Below are 27,520 nucleotides of genomic sequence, written 5' to 3' on the forward strand. Positions count from 1 at the left end.
CTCAGTGAAATTAACTGCTGTTGGATTTTCATGGAATTAGTTGAGTGAGTCTCCTCTGTGTTACACTAGTCTAGAACTGGAGTAGCTCTGCTTGAGTACATGGAATTCCACTCAGTGGTGTAAAGCGGTGGAGTATCAGCTCTGAGAGCGTGAGCAAACAAGGACTATGTTTGCTGAGGGAACTCAACACAATCTACACTAAAGAGAAATGCTGCCCATTATTAAGCGGCAGTGATACTCACACCTTCCAGGTGAAATCCTGACCCCATTGAAGTCATAGGAGCTTGGCCATTGGCTTCAGGAGGCCAGGATTTTACCTGTTGTGTTTTGGCTGGAGAAGGGATGGTGGTCGTTTTATTCGACTCCTGCTGGAGTGTGGCAAATGGTCTCACTCAGATACTTAACTCAATCATTTAAGGAGCTGCATGGTCAGCAGAAGGCAGTTACGACTGGACACACCCAAACGTCTGGTTGATTTCAGTCAAGGTCGTCTTATTGATTTCAGTCAAGGTACTCTAGGAGAGAAAGCAATAACATAACAACTTGGGAGCTTAGTATACATGTAAATGTCTGGATCTTGGCTTTGTCGTGGTCAAGAAGATCTTGGCATGTCATAAGTTTGGAGAATAAAACTTTGTCTCTGTGCCAGGGCTGGGCAAACCCCGTCTCTTTCCCGCACTGTAACACTTAGGAGGAAACTATAAACAGGATTTTCTACTAAAGTGGCATTATATACACTGGTATTAAAAATGAGCAAGGGGTGGAGAGATAAAAAAGCAAATAAACTCTCCAGTGCTTGGCCTGGTCACCAACAGGCATTCATTAAACCATCCCAACTAACCTTATGAAAGCATTCAGGTCCATGAAAGCTCTCCAAGCATCAGGCTTAGCTGTAGCCCTGTGTTCTCCTGTAGTCTTTTTGGTATCCTGGATGGTGCAATCCCTACAAGCTCAAGTCAGCTACTGTACTGCTTCAGAACTTCGATCCGTTGAAAGGCGGGGGAAGCAAAAAGAAAGTTAAGTTGGGCAGGGAACATATTCCAGCTAAACGGTAGGAGAAGGGGACAAGGTTGCCCTCTGAATTCCCCCACTCTGGATAGTGCATTAGCATTCAGTGCTCCTACTGCCCCCTGTTATGTAAGCAAGGATTGAAAATGTAGGGGAAATTAAATGGAAGAAACCAACACTCCACAAAAACTACAACAGGAGCTGCTGGCAGGCTGGAAGTGCTGCAGCAAAATGGAATGCCTGGGCAGTAGTTCATTCGCCACCAGGACGTGTAACTTGAGTCCTGATCGTACATATACTATTGCTGCATCCAGTCTGGTTGCTGCAGAAGACATGGGGGCTTCCAACACTTCTTTGGGGGTATGATTCACATGCAAAGACATCCCACGCTGAGAAAGCTGGGCCTGATACTCAGATTGAGTTCCCTTTCTTACCTCCCTCCCAACAATCCCTATGCCATCCTGAGAAACTTCATTCCTCCTGTTAGTGGACATCCTTCAGATGCTTAGACTCCTAAACCATTAGGTTTTTGCCACTCACTTTTGGGAAATGGACTCTGTTATCGGAGGTTTTCCCATAATGGCCATGCAGGATTCACTCATTTCTAACCCCATGTCTTTTAAAGCATCTTGGGGCTGTGTTATCTGGGCCTGATACTCTGTCTCTCTTAACAGTGTTCAGTTTTTTCCACAAGCACTCTCAATGCTATATACACATTGACTCCCTAGCCTATCACAGCAGGAAAAATAAATAACCCCTCTCCCCTGGCTCCCCATTCCCTCCCTCCCTTCCTCGCTAAAGGCACAAGAGCTGCTGAGTTCATCTGCTCATTCCTTTTCCCCATTCTCCTTTTACGTTTTCTCTCTTACTTTCTGATTGCTGGGATTCCGTGAATACATACCAGGTTCCCTTCGTTCTTCATGCAGATATCCTCTCCATTTCTATAGTTGTTTATTTTTGCTCCTTTAATTGGATTCGCTCCTGCTTATTTTTGTTAGACCTCCTGATCCTTCTCTTTACCCCACCATGTATATTTTGAAAAGCCCTGCTGCTCCTTCGCTATGTGACTTTTTCTGTTGGTCTGTCTTCAACCAAGTTGGCCCATGCTACGCTTTTTCCTCTTTGGATTGAGGCAGGAGGATTTTTAATGGCAAGAGCCCAACTGTTCTCAAATATTTCCCACTTTGCTACAGTAAAATTCTTCTGTTGTGGTGGGATCACACACCGGGCACTTCGTATCACCATGCAGTCTGCTTTTCTAAAGCTGGTTGCTATTTGTGTGGCTCACAGAATCATAGAAGATGAGGGTTGGAAGAGACCTCAGGAGGTCATCTAGTCCAACCCCTTGCTCAAAGCAGGACCAATCCCCAACTAAATCATCCCAGCCAGGGCTTTGTCAAACCAGGCCTGAAAAACCTCTACGGATGTAGATTACACTACCTCTCTAGGTAACCCATTCCAGTGCTTCACCACCCTCTTAGTGAAATAGTTTTTCCTAATATCCAACCTAGACCTCCCCCACTGCAACTTGAGACCATTGCGCCTTGCTCTGTCATCTGCCACCACTGAGAACAGCTGAGCTCCATCCTCTTTGGAACCCCCTTTCAGGTAGTTGAAGGCTGCTATAAAATTCTCCCGCACTCCTCTCTTCTGCAGACTAAATAAGCCCAGTTCCCTCAGCCTCTCCTTGTAAGTCACGTGCCCCAGCCCCCTAATCATTTTCGTTGCCCTCCGCTGGACTCTCTCCAATTTGTCCACATCCCTTCTGTAGAGGGGGGCACAAAACTGGATGCAATACTCCAGGTGTGGCCTATAGGGGGGAATAATCACTTCCTCAATCTGCTGGCAATGCTCCTACTTATACAGCCCAGTATGCCATTAGCCTTCTTGGCACAAGGGCACGCTGTTGACTCATATCCAACCTCTTGTTCACTGTAATCCCCAGGTCCTTTTCTGCAGAACTGCTGCTTAGCCAGTTGGTCCCCAGCCTGTAGCAGTGCATGGGATTCTTCCATCCTAAGTGCAGGACTCTGCACTTGTCCTTGTTAAACCTCATCAGATTTCTTTTAGCCCAATCCTTCAATTTGTTTAGATCACTCTGGATCCTATCCCTACCCTCCAGCATATCTACCTTTTCCCCCAACTTAGTGTCATCCGTGAACTTGCTGAGAGTGCAATCCATCCCATCATCCAGATCATTAATGAAGATGTTGAACAAAACCGGCCCCAGGACTGACCCCTGGGGCACTCCACTTGATACCAGCTGCCAATTAGATCACTACCTGTTGAGCCCGATGATCTAGCCAACTTTCTATCCGCTTTATAGTCCATTCATCCAATCCATATTTCTTTAACTTGCTGGCAAGAATATTGTATAGACCATATCAAAAGCTTTGCTAAAGTCAAGGGATATCACATCCACTGCTTTTCCCATATCGACAGAGCCAGTTATCTCATCATAGAAGGCAATTGGGTTGGTCAGGCATGACTTGCCCTTGGTGAATCCATGTTGACTGTTCCTGATCATCTTCCTCTCCTACAAGTGCTTCAAAATGGTTTCCTTTAGGACCTGTTCCATGGTTTTTCCAGGGACTAGGTGAGGCTGACTGGTCTGTAGTTCCCCAGATTCTCCTTCTTCCCTTTTTTAACACTATATGGGCACTATATTTGCCTTTTTCCAATTGTCCGGGATCTCCCCCGATCAGAGAACATCAGCCAACTTCCTCAGCACCCTCGGATACATTGCATCTGGCCCCATGGGCTTGTGCATGCCCAGCTTTTCTAAATAGTCCTTAACCTGTTCTTTCACCATCGAGGGCTGCTCACCTCTTCCCCGTACTGTGCTGCCTAGTGCAGCAGTCTGGGAGCTGACCTCGTCTGTGAACACTGACGCAAAAAAAGCATCGAGTACTTCAGCTTTTTCCACATCATCTGTCACTAGGTTGCCTACCCCATTCAGTAAGGGTCCCACCCTTTCCCTGACTACTTCTTGTTGTTAACATACCTGTAGAAACCCTTCTTCTTAGCCTTCACATCGCTTGCTAGCCGCAACTCCAATTGTGCCTTGGCCTTTCTGATTACACCCCTGCATGCTTGAGCAATATCTTTATATTCCTCCCTAGTCATCTGTCCAAGTTTCCACTTCTTGTAAGCTTCCTTTTTGTGTTTAAACTCACTGAAGATTTCTGTATTAAGCCAAGCTGGTTACCTGCCATATGTGCTATTCTTTCTTCTCATCAGGATGGTTTGTTCCTGCGCCCTCAATAAGGCTTCTTTAAAATACAGCCAGCTCTCCTGGACTCCTTTCCCCCTCATATTAGCCTCCTAGGCGATCCTGCTCATCAGTTCACTGAGGGAGTCAAAGTCTGCTTTTCTGAAGTCCAGCTCCCTCTAATCCTTGCCCTCATGAGTGTTTTTATTCTTTTGGCACTGTCATCTTTGGATCCTAAAAACTCCCATTCAACTGTATCTTTGAAAAGTAGCCAAATGAGATCATGTCCAGACTTGAGGTTGTGAACTTTGGAAGAAAACAATCCTGTCTTCTCCCCAGGAATATGGAGATAGATGCCTACCTGGAGTCACTTGCAGTAGTTTAGTTGATTTTAGTTGAGCTATACTGATTGACACAAGCTGAGGATCTGGCCCATGGTGGTCTTCTATCAGCCAAGCTGCTTCCCATCTAGTCAATATCCCATTAGTCAAAAATCTCCCCCCTCCTAATGATCAAAGATCTGGCCTTCTTACAAAAACAGTCTTATTTGTGAAAACACTTCTGGGTCTGGTTATACCACCTACTATAGATGTCTAGAGTGCTGCAGCATCCCCAAATCACCTGACTGCCTTTATTGTCCTTAGCTCCTATTCATACCGTCTCTTGCCCTGTCAGCTAAAATATTTCTATCATATCTTTCATTTCATTTTCATCCCTTGCCAACATTGCCCTCTCCTCTTCCTTGCTGCTTACTTTAACTTCTTTGTAGACTCAGGGCTGCTGTTTTAAATTCATAGCTATGTTCATGGTGACAGCCGTGATATGTCGGGATCAGTTATTCTAATAATTGCACTGAAGTTATCCTGCAAGGAGAATTAGCTCTTCCTTACTGTTCTCTTGATGTATGTTCTCTTGATTTGTATACAGAACTGTTTTCTGTCTCAGTCTCCTCTGGATAGCTGTGATCAGCTCTTCTTTGCTTCTGGCTAGCTGTCCTTTTGCTTATTACTTTCTGAGTGTGAGGGTGGGGCAAAGAAGCTCTTTATTGTGTTCTCCCCAAGCTCTTTGGGTAAATTACATAACAATCTCCTTCCTGATGTAAAGTGAACTGCAATCTCTACAGGATAAGTAAGTGCCAGAAGAAAGGATATTCTGCCAGTGGCAGGCTCCCCGTGTTGTGAACGCATTATGTCAGGGATAGCTACAAAGTTCATGGGCTATGTAGGGCCCCCTAACGTGGCCCAGCTCACTGGGGTAGCAATTTTCCTGCAGAGAGGACGCTCCTAAGTCAGGTGAAGTGATAGCAATAGCAGCAGGATGCAGAAGATGGGTTAAAAATTGCAATGGTCAAAAACTGTCCCATGGCACATCCCTGTGAAAAGGGAGTGTGGATCTCCTGAGATACTGTGGCTGTAGAGACTGGAAACAAACAAAACATGCACATCCAGGTCTGCATGCATGTGGGAATTAATCTTGACTGTACAGTGCCGCACAGCTGGGGTGGTTGGGCCGCATGCATTGCTTTTGGTATCTAAGAGCTGCTCTTTATAGACAATGCATGCCAGCACATTCCTGCTCGATGACCTGATGTGTTTGAAGCAGCCAGGGATCTTGTTAAAAATGGTTAAAAGAGCAAAACAGTGTGTTCATCATACTCCTGATCAATAGATGCCTGACACATCAGTACCTCGGTGAGTTGTTTGCTGAATGACTGGTGAGTTAAGACAGATTAAATTTTAATTTTTTAGTATAGATTTGGGACTGTTTAGAAGTAGCTTGCAATGTGAATGCTTAATTAGGGTCTGATTGCTATCAATGTAACTGATTAATGGGGAGAAAGTCATTTTTATTTTAAAGCAATATGTTCTAATGGTAAGGCAGGGGACTGGGAGTTACGTTACTTGGTTCTGTGCCTAACTCTGCCACTGACCACTCCTGTGACCTTAGACAAGTCACTTTCTTTTCATGTCAGTGTACCTATCTTTAAAATGGGGTTAAGCATCCCTATCTGCCTCACTCATACCATATGAGTGGTATCTTACTAAGCAAGTTGCCCCCCAGAAATAATTTAAGCCACAGTGTCAAGCTAAATGTAATATACTGTGTGAACATCCCTACACATGTTTTTAATAATCTACTGTGGTATTAGTACTTGAATTACTTTCCACTATTTATGCTCCCTTTACTTTCTGCATTTCTCTCTTGTTGCAGAATGAACATATACTAGTCAGTTTCGTTTGTTGTTGTTTCTAGTCAGTTTCTTTACACTTTCCCATTCTCAAGCTATAGCACAAAGCTGCACTATTTTGGTTAGTCAGTGGTGGGGAATATTTATTTGTTTTTGTAAAATTGATATAATGTTTTTTAAATCAGAAAAATATTTCTGTTCATCTTAGATTGTGTTCGAAACAACTCTTTTTGCACAAGCAACATTTGGTGCTTTGGATTTCCTCTTTGTGAAGCGATTCCTGTAGGACAAGGGAAGTGGAAAGGTTAAAATGTTCACCTATAGACCTGCTCCAGTCCCCATGGCGGGGCGAAGGGGAAGAGACTTATTGGGTATGTCTACGCCGGAATCTGAAGGCGTGATTGCAGCACATGCAGGCACACCTGAGCTAGCTTTGATTGATTTAGCTCACTAAAAACAGCAGCTTAGTGGGGGCGGTGGCACATGATAGTTGCCCGAATACAATCCCACGGCCTGTGCTGCTGTTATTGAATCAAGGCGAGCTTGTGCATGCCTACATCTGATGCTCTGTTTGCCGTGCAGACATACTCATTGTGTCCTCTCTTCCCTCTTGCCCTCTGTGCCATGCTAAGCACCAGCACCCCTTGCATCAATCTTACATGAAGAATTGCACGAATTGCATTTTTGTTAACTAATCATTTTGGGCCTGCTTCTGCCACTCTTACCCCTAGGAATGGTATCTTACTAAGCAAGTTGCCCCCAGAAATAAATAGGATGACTTGCAAAGCAAGGTACTACTCAGTTAATCAGTGTGAGTAAGGGCTGACAGAATGGTGTAGGCATGTATGTTAGGATTCCTAATGGAACAGGCTAGCTCTGTTAAATCCGGCCTTGTAACGCTGGAATTGCCCATCACGACCCTGTGAGGACTTCAGTCCTAATTTGAGGCAATGTTATTCTGCAGCACAAACAAAAACTAATCTTCAGCGGTTAGCATGTTGAGGCCTCTGCTCCACTAGACTTAGTTTGCTCTCGTTGTAGCTGTTCAGTTAGATGTTTGTTTAATTGTCTGAGATTGGGTCCTTGTCGCCAGAGGTGAAAGTAAGCCGGTCTGGTCTGATACGGCAGACCCGGACCGGCTTCCCGGCTGAAGGGAAAAAATAGTTCTGGGAATATTCAGATGCAAAGTGAATTTTAATTCAGACACCTTGCGATGTGAACAGAACTCAGGAGTTTCAATATGCTGCTCCCTAATCTAACCATAGAACGGACTATTTCAGCCCTGTGGTGGGATGTGAAAGCTGATCTGCTGTAGCTGCAGTATCTGACTTTGTTAACAGTTAGTGATCAGCAGTTTAGATGGGATCTATCCAAAGAAACTTCATGTATATATTTATATTTATTTTCAGTGATAAGCAAATGCTGTTATTTTTTTGAGGACATCACTGACAGATCAGGTGTGGAGTTTCAAATATAGTGTAATACATGCAAAAGTGGCTGAGTCAAAAGGCTTTATTGGTGCCTTGGTTCATGGGTAGGTTACACAATGTTTATCATCCTTCACTTTACCAGGAAGGATCATTGAATGCTTTTTGCTTGAGTTGAATAAGCTCTCACTAAGTCTATTTCGCCGTGTGTATGTGGACACAGAGAGGGACCTTCTCCACCACTCATTCAAGAAGTGCCCAGTGCAAAGAGTGTGTCACTCTACAAACTCAAAAATAAGAAGGTAGAGGGTTCTTCTAGTGTCTTCTTGTCAAGATAAATATTTTCCAAATAAAACAGTTCCTGGCTAGCAAATCCAAGGGCTTTTCTGTCTTAACCTCTGACACAGAGGTGGAAAGATCAGTAGGGGTGGGAACAGAGGTCCCTTATTATATCTCCAACTTAGCTTTATGGCCAGATATAACTTCATTTCTGTTTTTCCTCCAGAGAGCTCTGCTGCACTACCGCACTAGCAGTCATCTGAATCCCAGCTCTGGAAGCTGTGAGAAAAGAAAGGGAAAAGATAGCCAAGAAATGATTAGGTTCTGAGACATCCATTGCCAGATATCAGCTAGCAGTCTGATGTGGCAGTGTGTGGTGTGTGTGTGTGGGGAAATCAAATATTCATTTGTGCTGCATGTATACTGTGATAGCATGTCAAAAGGCAGATTGTTCATTGTCCCCTCCCTATGCAGCTGCGGTGGGACCTTAACTAGGATATTGTGTTTTGTTCTCACCACCTTGATATTGCTTGAAAGATGTAGCCAAGTTGGAAGGAGCCGTCCAAAGGGCTGGGAGGCTGGATCTGCAAGGATTGATTCAAACAACTCAGTATGATTAGCTTAGTATAATGTGAGTAAAGGAGGGGCTGAAAAAAGGTCAATAAGTGCCTGAAGGGTGTGAACACGGGACAGAGGTAAGCCCAGATCCTCAAAGGTATTTAGGCTCCTAACAACTATCGAGATCAATGGGAGTTAGTTTATGTCTACACTGGAGAGTTCACAACAGCACAGCTGTACCAACACAGCTGTGCTGCTGTAAGATGTCTTGTATAGCTGCTCTATGATGACGGGAGAGAGCTCTCCCATCAGCGTAATTAAACTGCCCCCAACGAGCAGCTGTCGGCAGGAGAAGCTCTGTGCACGCTGCCACTTATGCTGGCGTACCTTATGTTGCTCAGGGGGGTGTTTTTTCACACCCCTGAGTGACTACGTTTTGCCGACATAAGTAGACATGGCCTTAGACACTCAAATGCCTTTGTGGATCTGGCTGGAGTGTTTAGCGTGAGGCAGCAGGATAGAATGCTATCGCTAAGGTGCCCGTGGACCTTTGGGTGGCGAGAGAGGGAATTGAGAGCTGTGGAGAAAAGATGTGCTGTCACTGGGATTTGTAGAGAAGTGGTGGAAGACCTGCCATTTGAGACATTTAAAACTAGTGGACAAAATACAAAAGACTAAACTGTTGGAAACAGCTTTGCACCAGCTGGGGAATAAACTGGATCACCTGACAGATTCCTTTCGTTTTAGGCTGCTTGGGATCTGCGGATGCTCAGGGTATGTCTACTCTGCACAGGAAGGGTACGTCTACACTGCAAAAAACCCCTCCTGCAGCAGTGAGTCTCGGAGCCCGGTTTGCTTGCAGAACTCCTGCTACAGTACTAAAAATAGCAGTGTAGATGTTCCCACTTGAATCGAGCTCTGGAACCTGATCATGTTGGGGGTGGGTCTCAGAGCACGAGATCCAGCCTGAGTGTGAATGTCTGTGCCGCTATTTTTAGCGCCATAACAGGAGCCAGAGTCTCTAGACCTGGGCTCTGGGGCGACCCGCCGTGGGCTTTTTTTTTTCTCTCATATAGATGTGCCCTGAGCCCAGGCTCTGTCGCAGCTTTGAGCCCAAGACCCCCTTTCGCCTACACACACATCAGTCTGACTCAGGCCTGGTTCCTAGGACCCGGCTAGGCATGTGGGTCAGAGCCCAACTCCTGCTGCGACTCGGGTCCAAGTCCTGTCATTTTGCAGTGTGGATGCTGCTCAAACGGCAGACCCGAGTGAGAAGGTCCCAGTGTGGTTGTGTTAGCACGGCTCTGAGACATGGATCCAGCAATTGTAAGCCTCGGTTTACAGCGCAGTGTGGATGCTGAAGCATGGGCTGGCAACAATGAGTCCGCAAGCCTGGGTCCCATAGAGCTGGGTTTACAATGCAGTGTAGACATACTCTTACTCCTCTGGCTCAAGTAACTTTTTTTTAATTCTAAGGGGGTCCATCGGGGTATGCGATGAGTTTGCAGGTGGGTGGGGGTTTCTGCCTGGTTCAGGTTCATCATTTCGTTTCCATCAGGGAAATGGTAGAAAAGGGGGCAGGGTTTACACCCTTCGAGTACTGAGAAAGTTCTGATGCCGCTAACTTTTGCGGTGAGGCTCCAATATGTTGTCTTCATCTGGAAAGCAGAGACAGAAGAAGTGGCTCAGAGTTGACTTTTCAGTTGTTTCCTACCCCTGTGCCAAACAGTGATCATTCTTATCTTGCACGTCATCATTTATACTTGAAACCTTGCCCTACACTTGGGTTGGGCATGTTCTCATTAAAAAGAGCTGTCGCTACATCAGCGCACACTTCTTTCCTCCACTTCCCATGCTAAGGGGGTGACTTCGAACCATCCTTATTCACTGTGGTATTACACTAATGCTTGGAGATCTCAGTCGGGGCTGGATACAGTGCAAAAACATAGAAGGAGACAGACAGGGCCCCAGAGAGTTAATAGATAAGACAGACCAGGGTGGGCAGGGGAACAGAGAGGTGAGATGACTTGCCCAACGTCACCTAGGAGGACAGTGTTAGAGCCTGGACTAGAACCTGGTCTCCTGAACACCATGCTAACGCTCCATCCACTAGACAACCTTGCCTCTCCAGCTCCTTCTCTCTCTGATGAGACTGGAGGATTGCAAAGCAGTTGTTACGTGCTGCAGGTTGTGAAAGACACCACTATGCCATTCCATCCTGACCCGTCCCTCAATTAATCTCTCTCTCTCCGCCTCTCAAGGGACTGGTAATAAGGGCTGTCCACCACCCATCAGTGATGTCCCAGTCTCCTTGGCAAGTGTAATGCCAGGGAGCATAGCCAATCAGTAGCCACCAGTGCTAAGTTAGGGCACTGACTTAGCAGAGCTTCTGGGGTTTATAGCAGGCATGGACACATTGACTTTTGTTTGTTTGTTTTTTACTGGGAAGAGCAGTTCTAGCGAACGCTATCCACCGATACCTGACTGGACACATCTCCAGTATTCTAGGAGCTGGCTTGTAGCCAGTCTTTAGAGGATACTGACAGCTCCATTGCTGCTGACGAGGAATGAAGCCCTCAGTTTTTCCCTGTAAATGTGTCTGGAGGATTTGTAGCAAAATTTAAAAAGCTGCCTTTGGCCCTTTTGAGGTGGTTGATGCCAAAATTATGACAATAAAAGGATCTTTATTTAAAACAAATCCGTGTGAGTAATCACACAGAGATTTGGCTGGGCCAGCCTTAGTTCAGTCCCTGGGAATGGGTATTTTGGCTTTTGGATGGGCGTCTGTTTATTAGCTGGTTTAGAAGCAGAATTCGACGTGGGGAACGAAGTTGTCATAGGGCTGAATTTCTCTACTTCTTCCATAACACAAGGCAGGCAGTGGCATTTCACGGATTAATTGCTGCAGCTAGAGCATTGGCAAGAGGAGCCTGGGTAAGAACTACATTACAACTAATTAATGGAAACTTTAGGATGAAAAACAATGGTCTTGTGGTAAAGGCACTGAACAGAGATTTGGGCTCGGTTCCTGGCTCTGCCAGACTCCCTGTGTGGCAATGGGCAAGTCACTCAATCTCTGTGCTGTGGTTCTTCCCTATTTATAACACAGGGATAATGGTAATCATGGGTATTGTGAGAATAAGTCCATAAGTAAATGGGAAGTGCTTTGAAACTCCCAGTGATGGGGAGCCACAGAAATGCTTACCTAGAGAGAGGGGCCAGTAGTACAGATCTTCATTTCAAGGACGCTAAAGAGTACATGGTTGTTCTTTGCTGGTAGTGTGATGGGGTCAGTGGCATGATGTGCATTAATTGTTATATATTGATGACCTTGTTTTCAGTTCACGGTTCGCATGGTTAATAGGGACATCAGCCTTAGCACTGTAAGGGGAGGAGTGGGTTAATAAGCTAGCTTTTCTCCTCTGGAGCCCAAGGGTCAGAGATCACAGAGGTCACTCGCAGTCAAACAAGAGTGTCTTGGTATTGCCCTAATCCCTAGCCGACATTCGCTTGGATAATTAAAAACCTGTCACACAATTCATTGCTATTGGCAGTGTCTGCTCAGGGCTGTGGGCCTGATCCAAAGCCCATTGATGGCAATGGAAGGAGGAATGTTACAGGTCCAGATTGGTGACTGGAAAAAAGAGAGAAGGTATTGTTAACATGAAAGCCCCTTTCTGCAAAACCTTGCCGTGTGTCGCTTAGTCATTTGGGTAGCAGGGCAATACGCTATGTATTCCTGATTTGTTTACAGGGAGATTTGAAATTGGAAAGGGACAGAAGATGGATTGTTGTATTTGGACGAGCGTGCCTTTTCCTGAATGTTTGGATGTCGGCAGATTATATATTATTGCAGCTGGTCCAGGAAAAACTGTGAAATGGCCTGAAATAAAATAATGTTCTTTCCTTACTGCTTGTAACAATGGAACCCATTTAAACCCTTTGTGAGGGATGAGATCTGCTAAATAAATATCAGAGTCAAGAAAATAATTTACGAATAATAATTGATTCACAGAACTTTTCCTCTCTTTCTGCTTGTGAGCTGCCCATGAGCGCATCCCAGTTCCCTCTAACTTATTCCACTCCCATTTATGTGACCAGTAGTTTCACTGCAATGTGTTCATTGTGATTGTTCCTGAGTCACTTGGGCAGTTTTGAAAAGTCCTACCTTTTACAGCTTGTTTTCTGGGAGTTCTAGCATGCAGGGTTTTGAAATCTGCTTTCTTCCAACCTTTGCGGCAGTAAAACACAGTCGCTCAGATGGAGGCGTAAAGTGAATGTGAAAGTCGTGTGGAAGCTCATTCATTTACACACATGACTGGAAATGTTTTGTCTGTAATTCACCTCCATTCCAACATATGCAGATACATGGCAATGCTAGAGATGCAAAGAAAGATTGCCTGGCAGATCTAAGGTAAAATGTTCAAAAGCGACTATATGACGTAAGGACCAGATCTTCAAATCTAGTGAGGGGCCTAACTTCCCATGGGGGTTAGGCCTTTAACACCTTTGTGGAGCTGGGCCCACTTTTGAAAATGGCACTTAGACTCCCAAATAATTTAGGTGCTTTTTACCTCTAATCTGTCTCTAATGCGGTATAGGATAGATCTGTACAGGAGTGGTTCTCAAAGCCGCTTGTGCGGGGAAAGCCCCTGGTGGGCCAGAACGGTTTGTTTACCTGCCACGTCTGCAGGTTCGGCCGATTGTGGCTCCCACTGGCCGCGGTTCACTGCTCCAGGCCAATGGGGGCTGCGGGAAGGGCAGCCAGCACGTCCCTTGGCCCGCGCTGCTTCCCGCGGCCCCCATTGGCATGGAGCGGTGAACCAAGGCCAGTGGGAGCTGCGATGGACTGAACCTGTGGACACGGCAGGTAAACAAACTGGCCCGGCCTGCCAGGGGCTTTCCCTGAACAAGCAATGAACTGGCTTTGAGAACCACTGATCTACAAGATATTCTCTAGGGATTCTTTTTATTCCAATTTTTAAGCGCCTACTAAAGTGTTAGGTTCCAATGATGTCTTTTTAGCTGACAAATGAACTTCAGTGCAATGCTAACCCTGGTGGAAATCATCATAATCCCGTGGGCACTGGCATTAATGCACTGAATTAACCTGATAGCTGCGTAATTTAACTGGCAGCTGCACAACAGAAGTAAAGGGGGTGGGGTTAGGTGAAGGCTTCCCAGAACCCGGGTTTATTTTCAAGTTGCGATGGAGAAAGCATGCGGTTCGGTGGTGACGATGGTGCGACAAACTCTCAACTCAATAACGCCCCCCCCCTTCAGTGTCTCTTCGTGTTCTCAGCACAGAGCCTTGTGAAGCACTGAATGTTTACAGGCAGCTGATAATGCAGTTTCTTTTTTCCCCCCGGGAGGCGATGAGAGGGAGCAGCTTATTGTCTCTCTAGTGATATGAACTTCACAGCAGCAAAATCTCATGTTAAGAACTGGAGTGATGGTGGTCTCATTTCACTCAGCACAGAATGTTCTGTGTACAAAGGATTCAGGGGCCTGATTGACTCACCCCATTAAGCCTTTCTCCATCTGTTTTTCTAACCTCGAAGACTCAAGGAAGGACATGGCTGTGGCCAAATATTGCACAGATGTGGGCCAGTTGTACACATTCCTGCTCTGCTAACTCCTCTGCCAGTCAAAAGCAGGAGGGGGAAAAAAGACCCCCAGAAAATTGCTTATTTTATTCTGTAGCACAATGACAGATTCTCAGAAATCACAGCTTTTAAACACATGTGGATTAGCTGATTGTTTCCATATGTCCTTTATGCATGGAGGACATGATGTAGTTATGGCTCAGAACTGAGAATCTGTCCTGGCTTTTGTTTCCAGCTCTGTCCCTGACTTTCTGTGTGACTTTGGGCAAGTCGCTTATGTATCTCAGAGAGCCGTTGTGAACCTTAAGTAACTACACTTGCTGATCCTTAGATGGAAGGTGCTGTGGAAGGACATGAATGTATGTCTGCATCTAGAAATGCCCATGTACAACGCCCTCCTCCTGCCACTAATGCAAATGATCACCATTCAGCAAGGTCTTAAAGCATGCGAGTTCTACTGATTTCAGTGGGACCATGCCAAAAGTTTTGCACGTGTGTCAGTACTTTGCTAAATAGGGACCCATGTGTGCAAAATTTCATTGCTTCAGGAAAAAAATTAAACAGTAGAAAGGATACAAACTTCCACCCTCCCCCCACCCTGTTTTGGGTAAGATTTTGAGGAGTGCTGATGGGATGAGGTCATGGAGAGTGGACATTGCTCTGATGACCTGAAAAAGCTCCTTCCCCTCGCTTGTCTTTATGTACTGCTCGCTTTTGTGTGGTGCTTCCATTATTTCTGTTCTCCTCATTTGATTTGGTGCCAAGCATTTTGAATACCAACTGGAATGCATGTGATATGCCTTGTGGTGCTGGGGGTTACTCTCCAAAGCATAGACGGAGCAGTTATCAAAGCCAGAGGGAGGTAGTGGTGGTCCAGGCAGTGTGAGCTAGCTATTTAGAAAAGGGGACTGAGAGTCAGGACTCCTGGGTTCTCTTTCTGACTGTAAGTCGCTGTCATGTCACCTGGTTTTGATTCTGGAAGCTGGAAAATGCCTAGTAACTTACATGGTGGGTTTCTGCTGTTGAAAAGGGAATGGAAAAGGCTTTGCTCAGATTGAATAATATAGGTTTACATACATGTGTAACTCCTGATATCATTTGCATGTACTCCCGAGGGAAGAATACAGCCATAAGCCTGAAAGGCACAGAAATGAGGGCCAAGGTTTTTCAAAAGTGACTAGCCATTTTGGATGTGTTTTTTGTGTGTGCACAACTTGGGAGCCCTTTAACGGGGCCTGTATTTCAGAAAATCAACCCCCCTTTAAGCTTCTCACTTGGGCACCCAAAAATGGAGGCACCCCAAATGACTAGTCACTGTTGAAAATCTTGGCTGATGAGTAAGTTTGCAGAGCTTAATAAAGAGAAGTGTTTAAGCCTCCCAATGTAGGTTTTATTTTGTTTCTAAAAAATTTACTTTACATAACAAATGTTCCCTGGACTGTTTCCTGAAATGTTTTAAAAGCAATTGCATTTATAACCTATTGTCTTGGGGGAACACTGAAATCCTGTAGTGTTTTTAAACCCAAATACAAGCAGTGCCTGAGAACCAGAAAATCAAACCAACCAGAAAACAGTCAAGTCTAGTTTCAGGGTCACAAAAACAAATTAAACAAACACCATAAATGGTGAAAAGCAAATCAGATGCATCTCATTCGGTATGGTGCTCTGTCCCCCTCTAATGGTGGCAGGGCCACAGATAGTTTATTGGGCTTGCTATATTCTTGGCTGACAAGATCGGTGAGGTAATATCTGTTATTGGACCAACTTCTGTTGGTGTGAGACAAGCTTTTGAGCTACGCAGTGTAGCTTGAAATCTTGATTCTTTCACCAACAGAAGTTGGTCCAACACCTATGGTTGAGGATGACCTACCTAGGGGTATGGTGTTAAACGGATTTTAACATCCTTTCAGTTTTAATAATCTCAGGTTCTATGAGTAACAGTTAAGGAAAAACAACCATATTTAAAATACTTGAATTTTATCCTCACTGTCTTTCTTTAAGGCAAGGAGGTGACTGTCATTTTAAATTTCCCTTTGTATCTACAAATCACACCCAAATCTACCTCCAAACACCAGTACTCCCTCAAAATTTTTTTGAAATCCTAAATGGGCTCAGGAGCCATCTGAGATGAGAACCCCAGCTCCGTCTAAACTGGGCCTTTAACCAAGTGAACTGAACCGTTTTAAAAGTTGGTTTAAACATGTTTGTTTCCCCCCCCCCAATTCATTTTAAACACCATTCAGCCAGCTTGAATGGTGTTTAAAAAGAGTTCAGAAACTGAATGCCAGAGTCTCAGCTGGTTGAAATCCCCCTAAGTCCTTTGAAGTCAAAGGAGAGATGCTAATTTACACCAGTCGAGAATCTGGCCCCATGTCCTGGCCTACAACATACCATAGCTGGTTACATACTGCTTGGTCAAATTGTATTTAAGCCAAGTTTTAGAGGTCCATTGTAGAGTAAGCCGGAGAGAGATCCACCACCTAAATACCTAAGCTAGCTGTACGGGGAAGCAGCATTGTCCCAGCAACTCTAAACTGCATTGAGACGTGCCAGTGTTGGAAGCCAGCTAGAGCCATAAATGTCATGCTGATCCAGGCGTGCACGATCCAAATGGCTGGGAAATAAAAAAAGACACCAGTGGGGAAAGAAAAACAAATTGGTCCCCCAATCTTGGCTTGTTGAATAGTACACCAGGCAGTAATTTTAGACAGCTTGGCTTTCCATTCAAAGCAGAGCTAGGCCAGGCCGTGGGCAGAATGGTATGCGAAGCGTCTCCTCCAGTGCTGTGGAGACGATCAGAAGAAGCAAAGACGGGGATTGCAAAGCTGTTGATTCACCTTGTTCTTTTGACCTTGCTGACAGAACATGGCCCCAGATGGAATCCCTTACCACTGACCAGTGTCCCTAGGGCATGTTCTGGGAGACAGTGAGCCAGAGACAGGGCGGGGGTATGTACAGCTGGGAAAGCTTGCTACAGTCCTGTCTTAAAAGGGCTTGTGTTTCCCTGTGCCTTCGCCAAACGGATGTGGTTTTGTCAGGAGTCTGGCTGAAAGCAAAAAGCCATGTTAGGGCCCCATCCTCTGAGCACCCAGGGAAGTCGGTGGCAAAAGTCTAGTTGATAGCAGTGGGAGCAGGCTCGAGTAGGTAATGAGCAATAGGGGAAGGATGTTGGTTGTGTGATTATTGTGACCTCGTATCTTCGTTGATGCTCACTTGTGTGATTCTCTGTCTCTGCAATGTTCCTGGGAAGGGATGTGCATGGCCCCTGAGGGAGGTATCTCAATGTGGAATGTGCTCCAGCCCTTGCTCAGGGCTCAGATGCTCTGCTTGTGTGTCCTTTGCCCCTTCCCATGGGATTGGGCCTGTGAGAGCAGGGACAGGAAGCATGTTTGGGATGATGCAGGCGATCCTTCAAGCTTGACTTGTTGTATACTGAATTGCTTTGTTCACAGGGGGTATATTTGGGATTTTTAAAAATCCCACAAGATGATATGACTCAGTGGAGAAACATTTGGTCCAGCTGACATAAATCAGCATAGCACTGTTGAAGTCAATGGAGCTGAGCTGATTTGCATGAGCTGAGGATCTGGCCCTTCAGAGCTTGGGGTTGTTATATGGCTTCCCAGGAGGGTAGAGTATTTAAGTGTCTTGATAACAGGGTGCAAAACTCCCCAGCTTTACTGAGTCCCCCTTTTATTTGGCTAAATGGATCACCGAGTTCATCCAGCTGGTGGAATGCAGAGTAATTCCAAATGGCTCCTGCAATAACTCATACCATGGTCCACCCGAGGGCAGTCTTACTGTCTTACAAAGATAAGGGTACAGTTGCAGTCTGTTGAGAAGCTTATTTATTTATTTTCTCTATTGTGATTTAGCAGCTTCTGTCACCTCATTTGGTTGACCTTGAAATTGGAATTTATTGAAGAAACATGGTTCAGAATCAGGCTGGGGTGCTGAGTTGTTTAACTAGTTGCTTGAGAACGAGTGGATATTGCAATCCCATGGGTATGAATGAGTCTACAGGCTCCAGATAGCCAAATTCAACCTTGGTGCAAGGAGAAGCATTTACATTCAATGGGAGTTGTATCCAAAACCACCAGGCTTGCATTTGTCTCTCTGTCTGCTTAGGTACTTAGGTGGATCTCAGAACTGTGATATCTGGCTAGTGATCATGGGATTTAAGTCATTTCCCCTCCAATCTAAGGCATCTGTTTAAACACATAGGCATTTAGCTAGAGAGTGCCAAATCCAAGCCTGGCATAGAAGAGTAATGAATTCAAATGCTCCTGCTTACTCCAGGTCTGGATTTGGTCCTATCCCTTTGAATCATGGTAATAATGGAGGCAGTGAACTACATCTGCGAATGTGAGGAAAGAATTTGGTGTTTATTAACTCAGTGCTAAACAGACAAGCTTTTAAAAGTAATCCCCCCTTAAAAATAAAATAAAAAAAAAATAAGGGAAAAAGAAAGAAAGGGAGAGGGGCAAGGGAGTCCATTCCTCTGACATTGCTCTGGCTGTTTGATTTCTTTAGCCGGTTTCCGTGCAGAGCTGTAAGGCATTCAGCATGTTGCCCTGACAGTAGCTTTGTCAGTGAACAGGAATTTTAGCTTGAATCTTCCCCTGCAGGGGAACAGGCATCCAGATCTCTCCTTTTCTTAAAAAAAAAACAACCACCTGGTGGATTGACCTCATCTGATCAGGCCAGTACTTCAAAGAGAATTCCATTATGGGGGAGATTCCAACTCTTCCCCCCTCCCTTGTGACTGACAGCCCATTGGGCTGTAGGTGTGGGAGATTCCCTTTCTGAGGGTACATGCCCCTGCTGATGTGTACCAGATTTGGAGGAGAATGCTGAGTGCCAGCTGGCTGGTCCTGTATCTTGACCCGCTGTATTGTCGCACTACAAGCAGTCTTGTCTGGACAATTTTTAAGCACTTTTTCCTTTTTAAAATAAATAAAAACACCTCTTTCATCTGTCCACATGAAGAAATTCTCCCTCTGCATTCAGACTGAACTGTGGCCCCCTTCCCGTCTGCTTGAAGAAACACTAAAGCAAAACTGAACTGTACAGTGCCTAATGTCTTTCATGCAGAATAAAAACTTTGCAGAATAAAAGTGAATAATAATACTTTGCACCTGTCATCGGAGGACCTCAAAGGGCCTCACAAATATTAATAAAGTAGCAGTCACAACACTCCTGGGGGGAGGGGGCGGTATCCTTTTAATTTTAAAGATGAATGAATTGAGAAATAGACACATTATAGCTGCTGAGGATGTGGCTCTTAACCGGGTATAGCTCCACTGAAGTAAGAGGAGCTGCATCCGTGTATATTAGCTGAATACCTGGCTCTAAGTGACTTGTATAAAGTCACGTAGTGAATCAGTAGCAAAGCCATGTCTTGGAGCCATATCTCTTATGGCTGAATTCTGAACTCAGTGCTGATGAAAATCTGGAGCAACATCATTGAAATCAAAGGACTTTGAATTTTTACTGATGAAACTGGGGTCATAATCTGGCCCTTCATTTCCTGTTTCCTCCCAAGTCCCTATTTTAAATGACACATGCAAAAAGTTAATTTCTCTGTCCCACAGCTTTTTGTTATGATTTAGGAGGCATCTGCAAAGGAGAAAAGACGTCTCTCCAAATAAGATCTACAATGAGATGGAGAGCTGCTGAGGCAGAGAGACAGAGGAAGGCTGTTCCAGATGATACAAATATGAGTATATGCTTCCAAGCATAGCAACATCCACTTAGCAAACCGTTGGAACAGTGGGCTGGGAGACCTAGATTATTTTCCTTACTCTGCCACTGACTCACTAAGTAACCTTGGGCAAGTCACTTAACCTCTCTGTACTTGTTCTCCCTATCTGTAAAATGGGAGTAATGATGCTTAGCCATCTTTCTAAAGATTGAAACACTTGGATTGAAGGAGCTGTATAAGTTCAAAGTAATTCTTCTTTCTTCTTCTTTACTATCATTTATTATTATTTATGATGATAAAGGTCAGTTCCAGAGACATTTTTTTGCATATCCTGCAGCTGTTGAAAAGTAAAGGATGCCTTGGTCTAGGCTGAGCATTGTTTCTCAATCTCTACAGTTTGGTGACCCGTTATTTGAAAACAACATTCTTCACGACCCCTCGACATTTACTGTAAAAAGTAAGAGTGAAAAATGTCTTGACGCTAAGCCTATGTAATTGTTTTGGGTGTGTTTTTTGAGGGGCTGACAGCATACTTGACCTTGAAAGGTAAAGATGTGCGGGGAATGATGGCGAGGTGATATGATCTTTTTTAGATTATAATAAAATTTTCAATGCCCCATGACTCCGGCGTCTCTCCGATTGCCTTTAATGACCCTCCCCCTTGGGATCATAACCCACTGGCTGAGAAATCAGTTGTCTGGAACTTTCAGGCAAGGATTCAGGTTGGAACAGACCAGAACTCCACCCTCTCATGCCTCTGTGGGTTTCTTTTTAACTGTTTGGAAAAACAAAGCTCTGTTTCATTCTTTGGTTGACATGAGTTTAAAATGCACAAGTTAGTCCTGGAAATAACCCACGCTAGATGCCATCAAACGGTGCAGAATGAGCGATCTGCATACATTAGAATCAGAATGGTATTAAACGAGAGATAAGAATTTTAGGAAGGCCAAGATTTCATGTATGTTCCCAATGGACTCCCTCTCTCTTCCAAAAAAAAAAACCCCAACCAAAACCCAACAACAAACTATAGTTGGCATTAATTGGCAACGTGGCTGGCAAACTCAGCTGAAAGACTGGGACAGGAAGACTGAACTGTCCCATGAACCAGACAGATAGTCCTTCCAGGCCAGCCCTGAAGGTAGGCAGCAGGGCACTGCAAACTTGTCCTGTTGCTCTCATTACTGCAGATGTTTTTAAACAGATGGCTTTGATCTCCCAGAATGTCAAGCCAGCACCTTTCACAATCAATGAAATGAACTCGACAGTTTATAAGTGCACACTGGGATAGGTTTTCCAGATGTGTCCTTTTAAAAAAAAAAAAAACAACAAAAAACCAAAAACAGAAAAATACACCCCGTGTACCCTGTTTGTAAGCAGCTAGCATATCAGTGTGGGTAAACTGCTAGTAGCTGTGAGTACTCAGGGAATTTCAATGAGAATCTCAGCTCTTCTCTGTTGCTAAATGGGCACTGTTTTATTTCAGAAATTAATCTAGCCTGAAATTATTTTAAGAGTTCCTTATAGAACTGAGACTGTTTAGATGCAGGTCATCATTGTGGTATTGCCAGCTCTTGTGATTGTATCCTGAGTCTCATGACATTTGGTGTTTTTTCTTAAAGCCCCTGATCCTGGAGTCATGTGCTCATCTCAGCTTTCATTAAAAAAGAAAAAGTAACTTTCTAGCCCTCGTGGATGGAGAAAAGTTTGAAAATGTGACCCTTAAAGGTTCAAGGAGGCAAATAAAACCCCCAAAATGTATTACTATGATCTTAAAAATCCTGGGATTTAAAAATAATCTCAGAATTGTTTGGGGGATTCATGATTTTTGAGCACCTGGGGTTGGCCTTACTGGTATTGTATGCTGCTGTAGCACAGTTTATACAGGAAAACTGATTCATAGGGGTGACTACATGGAGGGTTTGAGTGGAAAACAAGGAAAAGGAAAAAGCCAATGCCAGTAAATGGCACCATGTAAAGCAATGAAAAAGCAACTGGAAATTATGTCAATCAGTAGCATCTCAGAGCGACAATAATTTAAGTGTTAAATTCAGTCATGAGTCTCACATATAATTGCTTTCCTTGGGGGATAGGCATCTGGGAGCATTATGCATCTGAATTCAATGCCTAGAAAAATAAAGGGAGAGAGAATTGTATAGTGATTTGTTACTGGTAGATTTGTCATTTTTCAGACAGTGGACTCAGCTTCCTACAAGTAGTTTATAAGTGATTTATGTATTCTAGCACTTGGTAAAAAGGCCCATCAAAGTTCATAGCTTTAAGTAATAACATTGAATATTACAGGTAAAATATTGTTTGCTGGGAGTTTCAAAGGGCTCTAGGGCCCATCTCTCACTGAATTTCAAAAGAGTTTAACTCCCTTAGTATCCTGTGAAAGTTACATTTACCTCTGTTTCCAAACTGATTTTGATTTGCATAATCTCACTTCCTCCAGCTATTCGCTACAGGCACTGCAGTGTTGATAGTCAGAGACACAAAAAGAACTGGGAAATGTCCATGCAAATTTGGGCTTGATGGGATGACATTTCTTAGTGGATACACCAGTTTTAGAGAGCATACAAATGCCAAAAAATGCCACACAGTTTCCTCAAATGCAGTGAGAAGAGGGATTATTACAAGCGAAATGGGGCATAAGATAAGATGCTTCTGCAAATAAAGACATAAATTGGACAGTCCGGTTCTGATCTCAGTTACACTAACATAAATCAGGAGAGGCTCCACTGAAGTCAATCCTGTTTCACCGATGTATGGGAGATCAGGACCATGCCTAGAGAGAGCTGTGTCTAGCTGAGATGGATGGATGAAATTAGAGTCTGTGGGATCATTCAGCTTCCCCCCGAACTTGAACTGAACCTGTTTTGAGAACCAACATGCATTTCAATGACAATTTACCCCTATTATTTTTCAGGTACACAAATGGCCATTGTGCTTCTAGGCTGTGTCTGGGCCCAAAAAGTTTGGTGGAAGAGGGGAAACTATAAAGGTGTCCTAGGATTAGGAAGGTCTTTCCTCTCAAGATTTCCAGCATAGATTTGCAGAGACCCAAGAGAGCTGGGTAGATTGGATCAGCATCCAGACTCTATGGTCACTCGCCAAACCTAGACTGCAGATCACTAGCGTCTATGTCTCTCGCGATAAATGAGCAGCGTTGAAAGCCATTGGATCAAATCTTGAAGTCCTAACACAGCTTTTCCTCAGTTCTTACTTTGGCAAAGCTCCCACTGACTTCAAATCTAAATGTACTGATTTTTAGATTGTAAACTGCCTGGGGCAGGAACTGTCTTTTTGTTCTGTGTTTGTACAGCGTCTGGCACAAAGAAGATTGGGGCTCCTAAGTGTTACTGCAATAGAAATAAATAATAATAATTTCTTAGGTTCAGGCTCAGAGTAGAATCATCAGCATTTAATTTATTGTTAATATCTTACTCCTTGTCCCCTTGTTACATGCACAGGCCTGCATTTATCTGAGCACAGCTAGGTGTATGCAGCTAACTGAATGGCATTCACTGTCATAGCTAAACCAGGGTTCTGTTAGAGTTTTAGTCTATATTTTGTTCCTTGACTTCCAATGTGTAATGCCCAATGAAAAAATCCCTTGTTATTGCATACGTCCAGAAGGATCAGAATTACATTTTCCCTGTCTAAAATTATATTTACAGTACAGTCAAGGAGGGGGAAAGGTTGGTATTAACAATCCAAATGTGTTGGGTATGGTGTTTACATCCAGTCGTGTGAATTCATAATGTTCCAGTTTTCACCTTCAGACTTCTAATGATACTTTGGTTTCCTTTATAGTTCATTATAGGCTCTTTTGTGATCAGCCTTGAAGTACCGCTACCAAGTCGCATCTGGTGGTTTTGCAGTATTACAGGGGATTACTATCCACCAGGGGTGGGGCAGGTAATGCAAACCGCTTGCATTTTGGCTGGAGTCTGTGTTCCAGCCACCAGCCCAGAAGTCAAAGGACTCTTTTCCAATAATGTTTGGCATCAGCACTGCTTGATTTTCTTAAATAATCTTGTTAAAAAGGGCATTGTGTGCATTTGTGTGTCTGCAGCCCAAAGAATGGAGTTAACAAATTTAATAGTAGCTCCTTCTAACCCCAGTTTTAGCAGGTAATTAACCAATTAGGGGCCTAATTAACTCAGAAAGATTGGCCTTGTGGTTAAGGCCCTGACCTGGGACCCGGGAAACTTGTTTTATTCCTACCTCTGTCACAGTGTGAACTTGGGCAAGTCTCGCAGTCTCTCTTTGCCTGATTTCCCCACAGGTAAAAATAGGGAAATAATACTTCCTTTGTCTGCCCCCTCTAGAAGCTCTTTGGTGCAGGACTGTCTCTACAGCATCTTGTACAATGGGTCCCTTATCTCAGCTGGACCCTGAAAGACGCTACCATAATACAAAATAATAATCATAACAGTGATTCTTCTCTCATTCTCGCCTGTTTTTAAACCAAAGCCAGTGTAACTCCCTCAGCATTCAGTCGAGTTACTCCTGATTTACACTGATTTAAGAGAGCAAAGAAGCTGGATACATTTCTGCTCTTTGCATCCTCTTGCCTGATCTGGGTATGTTTACTGCCCTTTTAAAGTACTTATGAAAACGGGTAGATTTTAGGGCCAAAGCTTGGTTGTCAGTTTTGTTGGCCAGTCTTGCTGCATCTTGATGGAAAGGATGATCTTGTGTTTAATGTTTAATGTTGCATAGTAATGTTATTCATGAAAAAGCAAGCAAAAAAAAAAGAGACCGTTTAGAAGACAGTAGCTAATTCACTTCGAAAATCAAGGCCAATCTCAGTGCCACAAACATAAGAAATACACTATCAAGTCAGTTTTGATTCAGTCCAGTCACTATCCTTCTGCCTCTGGTTCCATTGCAGATTTTGCCACGCTTCTGGGTTTCTCAATTTTGTTTACAGTGGGCCCCAAAAGCCCAGTGAAATAAAATTATTGGTTCGCTGATGTTGAAGGATGCTGGGTCTGGGTGAAAATCACCCCTGTGCAGAGAGGTAGCATTAGGCTTATATATCACTTAAGCCTTATTTCAAGGGATTGAGAGACATGCAAGTGGTCCATAGGCCCTTGTGCTGCCCCTCAGCCTGGCATGAATTTCGTCCTCCGTTTGCTGCTTTCAGATATTAAAACCAAGAACAAAGAGAACTGCAACAGAATTGCATTGAGTGATATGGTTCCAGTCACCATACATCTCTGGACCCTGGTGTAACTATTGGAGTCAGTGGAATTACACCAAAGATGATTTTGTTCCATTATTTTTAGTCACACCATGTACTTTGAACCTGAAAATACAATTGGTAACTTTTTTTTCTCTTTTCACTGACTCCTTCCGCATGGTGCAAAACACATGCTGTAATATAGAGGAAGCCCTAACGCTGTTGTTTGTAATAAAAAGACAAGATATTAAAAAATAAAATAAATCAGTTTGTTTCTAAGAGCGGAGAAGTGCTATCCTAGGAATAGTTCTGACCTTTCATATTTAATATTGCTCAGTCTTGCCCCTTTAATATTTTTTTAACTCCTATGGAGAGACAGTATCTTCATTACAGGAACCTAGTTCCTGACATTCAGTGGAAATCCACATGGAAGGTCCCTGCTGGACAAGACAGATTTTAAAAGGGAAGGACAGTATATTGACTAACCTGTTCTTTCAGAGATTCAGGCTGGTCATCACACTGCTGACATCAGTAAGGATTTTCATTAACTGCTGTTACCAGTCACTGGACTCCAGTCCTTCCCTCCGTTCCTTTGGAACCCAATCCCCCAAAACGCCAAAGCATGTGTTGAATATCCCATGCTGGATTTGTGCATTGAACATGGAAACATCCTTTAATCTTTCAGTGGGGTCTCCGTGGGTTTGTTACAGGGTGGCATATTAAATCTCATTTGTAAAGCAGCACTGATTGCCGGCAGCATATAATACAAGGCTGTCATTCTATGCTGAAGAGCTTAAAATGGTGGTGCTCTTCAGAGCTCTTGGCTAGAATGCACTCCTGAGGATCAACAGTGAGGTGCCGCCATCCTTGAAAACAGCATCCTCCCACAGCTGCTTAGGCCTTTGTGAAGGACCAAGAGTTTTTTTCCCACTACCCAATGCGCTGGATAAGATCACAGATCTCTGGCCCATCAGCAGGGATCCCAGATCTGGCACCAAAATGATTTCCCCTGGTGCCCACATGAATTGTGAAGGATCCACCTCTCCCCTATGGCCAGTAATTCCACATAGTAACTCAGACCCCCAAACTAATAAGGTTTCACCAGAAATAGAAGATCATAGGTGCCCATTATGGGTTCTGCTGCCTCTCTTACATAGTAACCTAGGGAACAAAGATAGTGTACAGTGACATCCTTAGGAAGCTACCTAGGATGTTAGATGGTACTGTAGGCTTTATGGGTACAAGGAGAGGCATGTTTAAACCATACAGTAATTCTTGTAAGAGTCTTGGTCCGACTAAAAGATCATGGGCTTTATTTTACCTTTGGTGTTGGTGCAGGTACTCTCTGTCGCTCAATTTATATACAGCACCTAGCACAATGGAGGTCTTCATCTTGGTTGGAGTCTTACTTCTGTAACACACATAATAACAGAATAATGTAGAGCTCATAAACTATTGGGGGACTTTGATGTTCTCATCGAATGATGAACAGATGTCTGTGCATAGTTAATTCATCCCAAAATGGTGGTATTCAACGATCAGTCAAAGGGAATTTTCATGGTCCCTGTTTCAAAGGAAATCCATTTTTGATCAGCATGTTAAAGGCACATGTCGTGTTTAACTTCAGACGGTGCCCATTGCCTTGCTTTCTTGTTATATTTAATTTTATCTAGTAATGGTCCAGATATCCTTGAATGCCTTCCAGGTCATGAAAAATCATGTCGGTGCATGCACTCCTAGCAAATAGGCAGCAAGCATGAACTTTTGATGAAAGCAATCATGATGGCTGGTTATAGAACCTTTAGTTTACTCCAGACACCGCTTCTTGTTGGTAGCATCATTTTTAAAGGCAATTGAAAGGAAGGATGGTCTTATGGTTAAAGCTCTGGACTGGGAGATCTGAGTGCTAAAGACTCCTTGTACAACCTTGGCAAGTCACTTCATTTTCCACATCTGTCCTCCAACTGTGAAGTGGACTTAATCCTGCCTTTTTCTCACCCTTGGTCTGTCTTGTCTACTTTGACTGGAATCTTTTTGAGGAGGGTCTGCTTCTCCCTATGGGTCTGTACCGTGCCTGGCGCATTGCAGCCACTGGAAGCTCCTTTAACAACCCATAGCATTAGCAAGAATGATTGGTGCGATGTTCTCTGGCATAGCAAGTCTCTTTCACAATTTATATGAATAATGATTGGCACTTAGGACCTTGCAAACAAATGATTTGAGCCTCACAACAGCCTTTTGAGGCAGGTAAGTTTTAGCATCTACATTTTACAGATGAGGATAGAAAAGTAGATATTCATCTGAGCCAATTATCTTTTTGTGCACACTGGAGAACCTGATACGCTATATTC

At 44.0% G+C, this 27,520-nt stretch overlaps 1 protein-coding gene and 1 long non-coding RNA gene across 3 annotated transcripts in view; both read left to right on the forward strand.

Moving 5' to 3' along the window:
• The window catches only part of COL5A1 (collagen type V alpha 1 chain), a 241,279-nt gene that overhangs the window by 26,281 nt on the left and 187,478 nt on the right, over positions 1-27,520 (forward strand). The window lies entirely within an intron of this gene.
• LOC122456931 lies at positions 2,300-27,225 on the forward strand. The gene is made up of 4 exons (XR_006276109.1): positions 2,300-2,434; positions 15,136-15,142; positions 17,269-17,273; positions 27,212-27,225. It is a non-coding gene; the product is annotated as an uncharacterized LOC122456931 (long non-coding RNA).

This window comes from Dermochelys coriacea, chromosome 16 (assembly GCF_009764565.3).
Source record: "Dermochelys coriacea isolate rDerCor1 chromosome 16, rDerCor1.pri.v4, whole genome shotgun sequence".
NCBI classification, from domain to species: Eukaryota; Metazoa; Chordata; order Testudines; family Dermochelyidae; genus Dermochelys; species Dermochelys coriacea.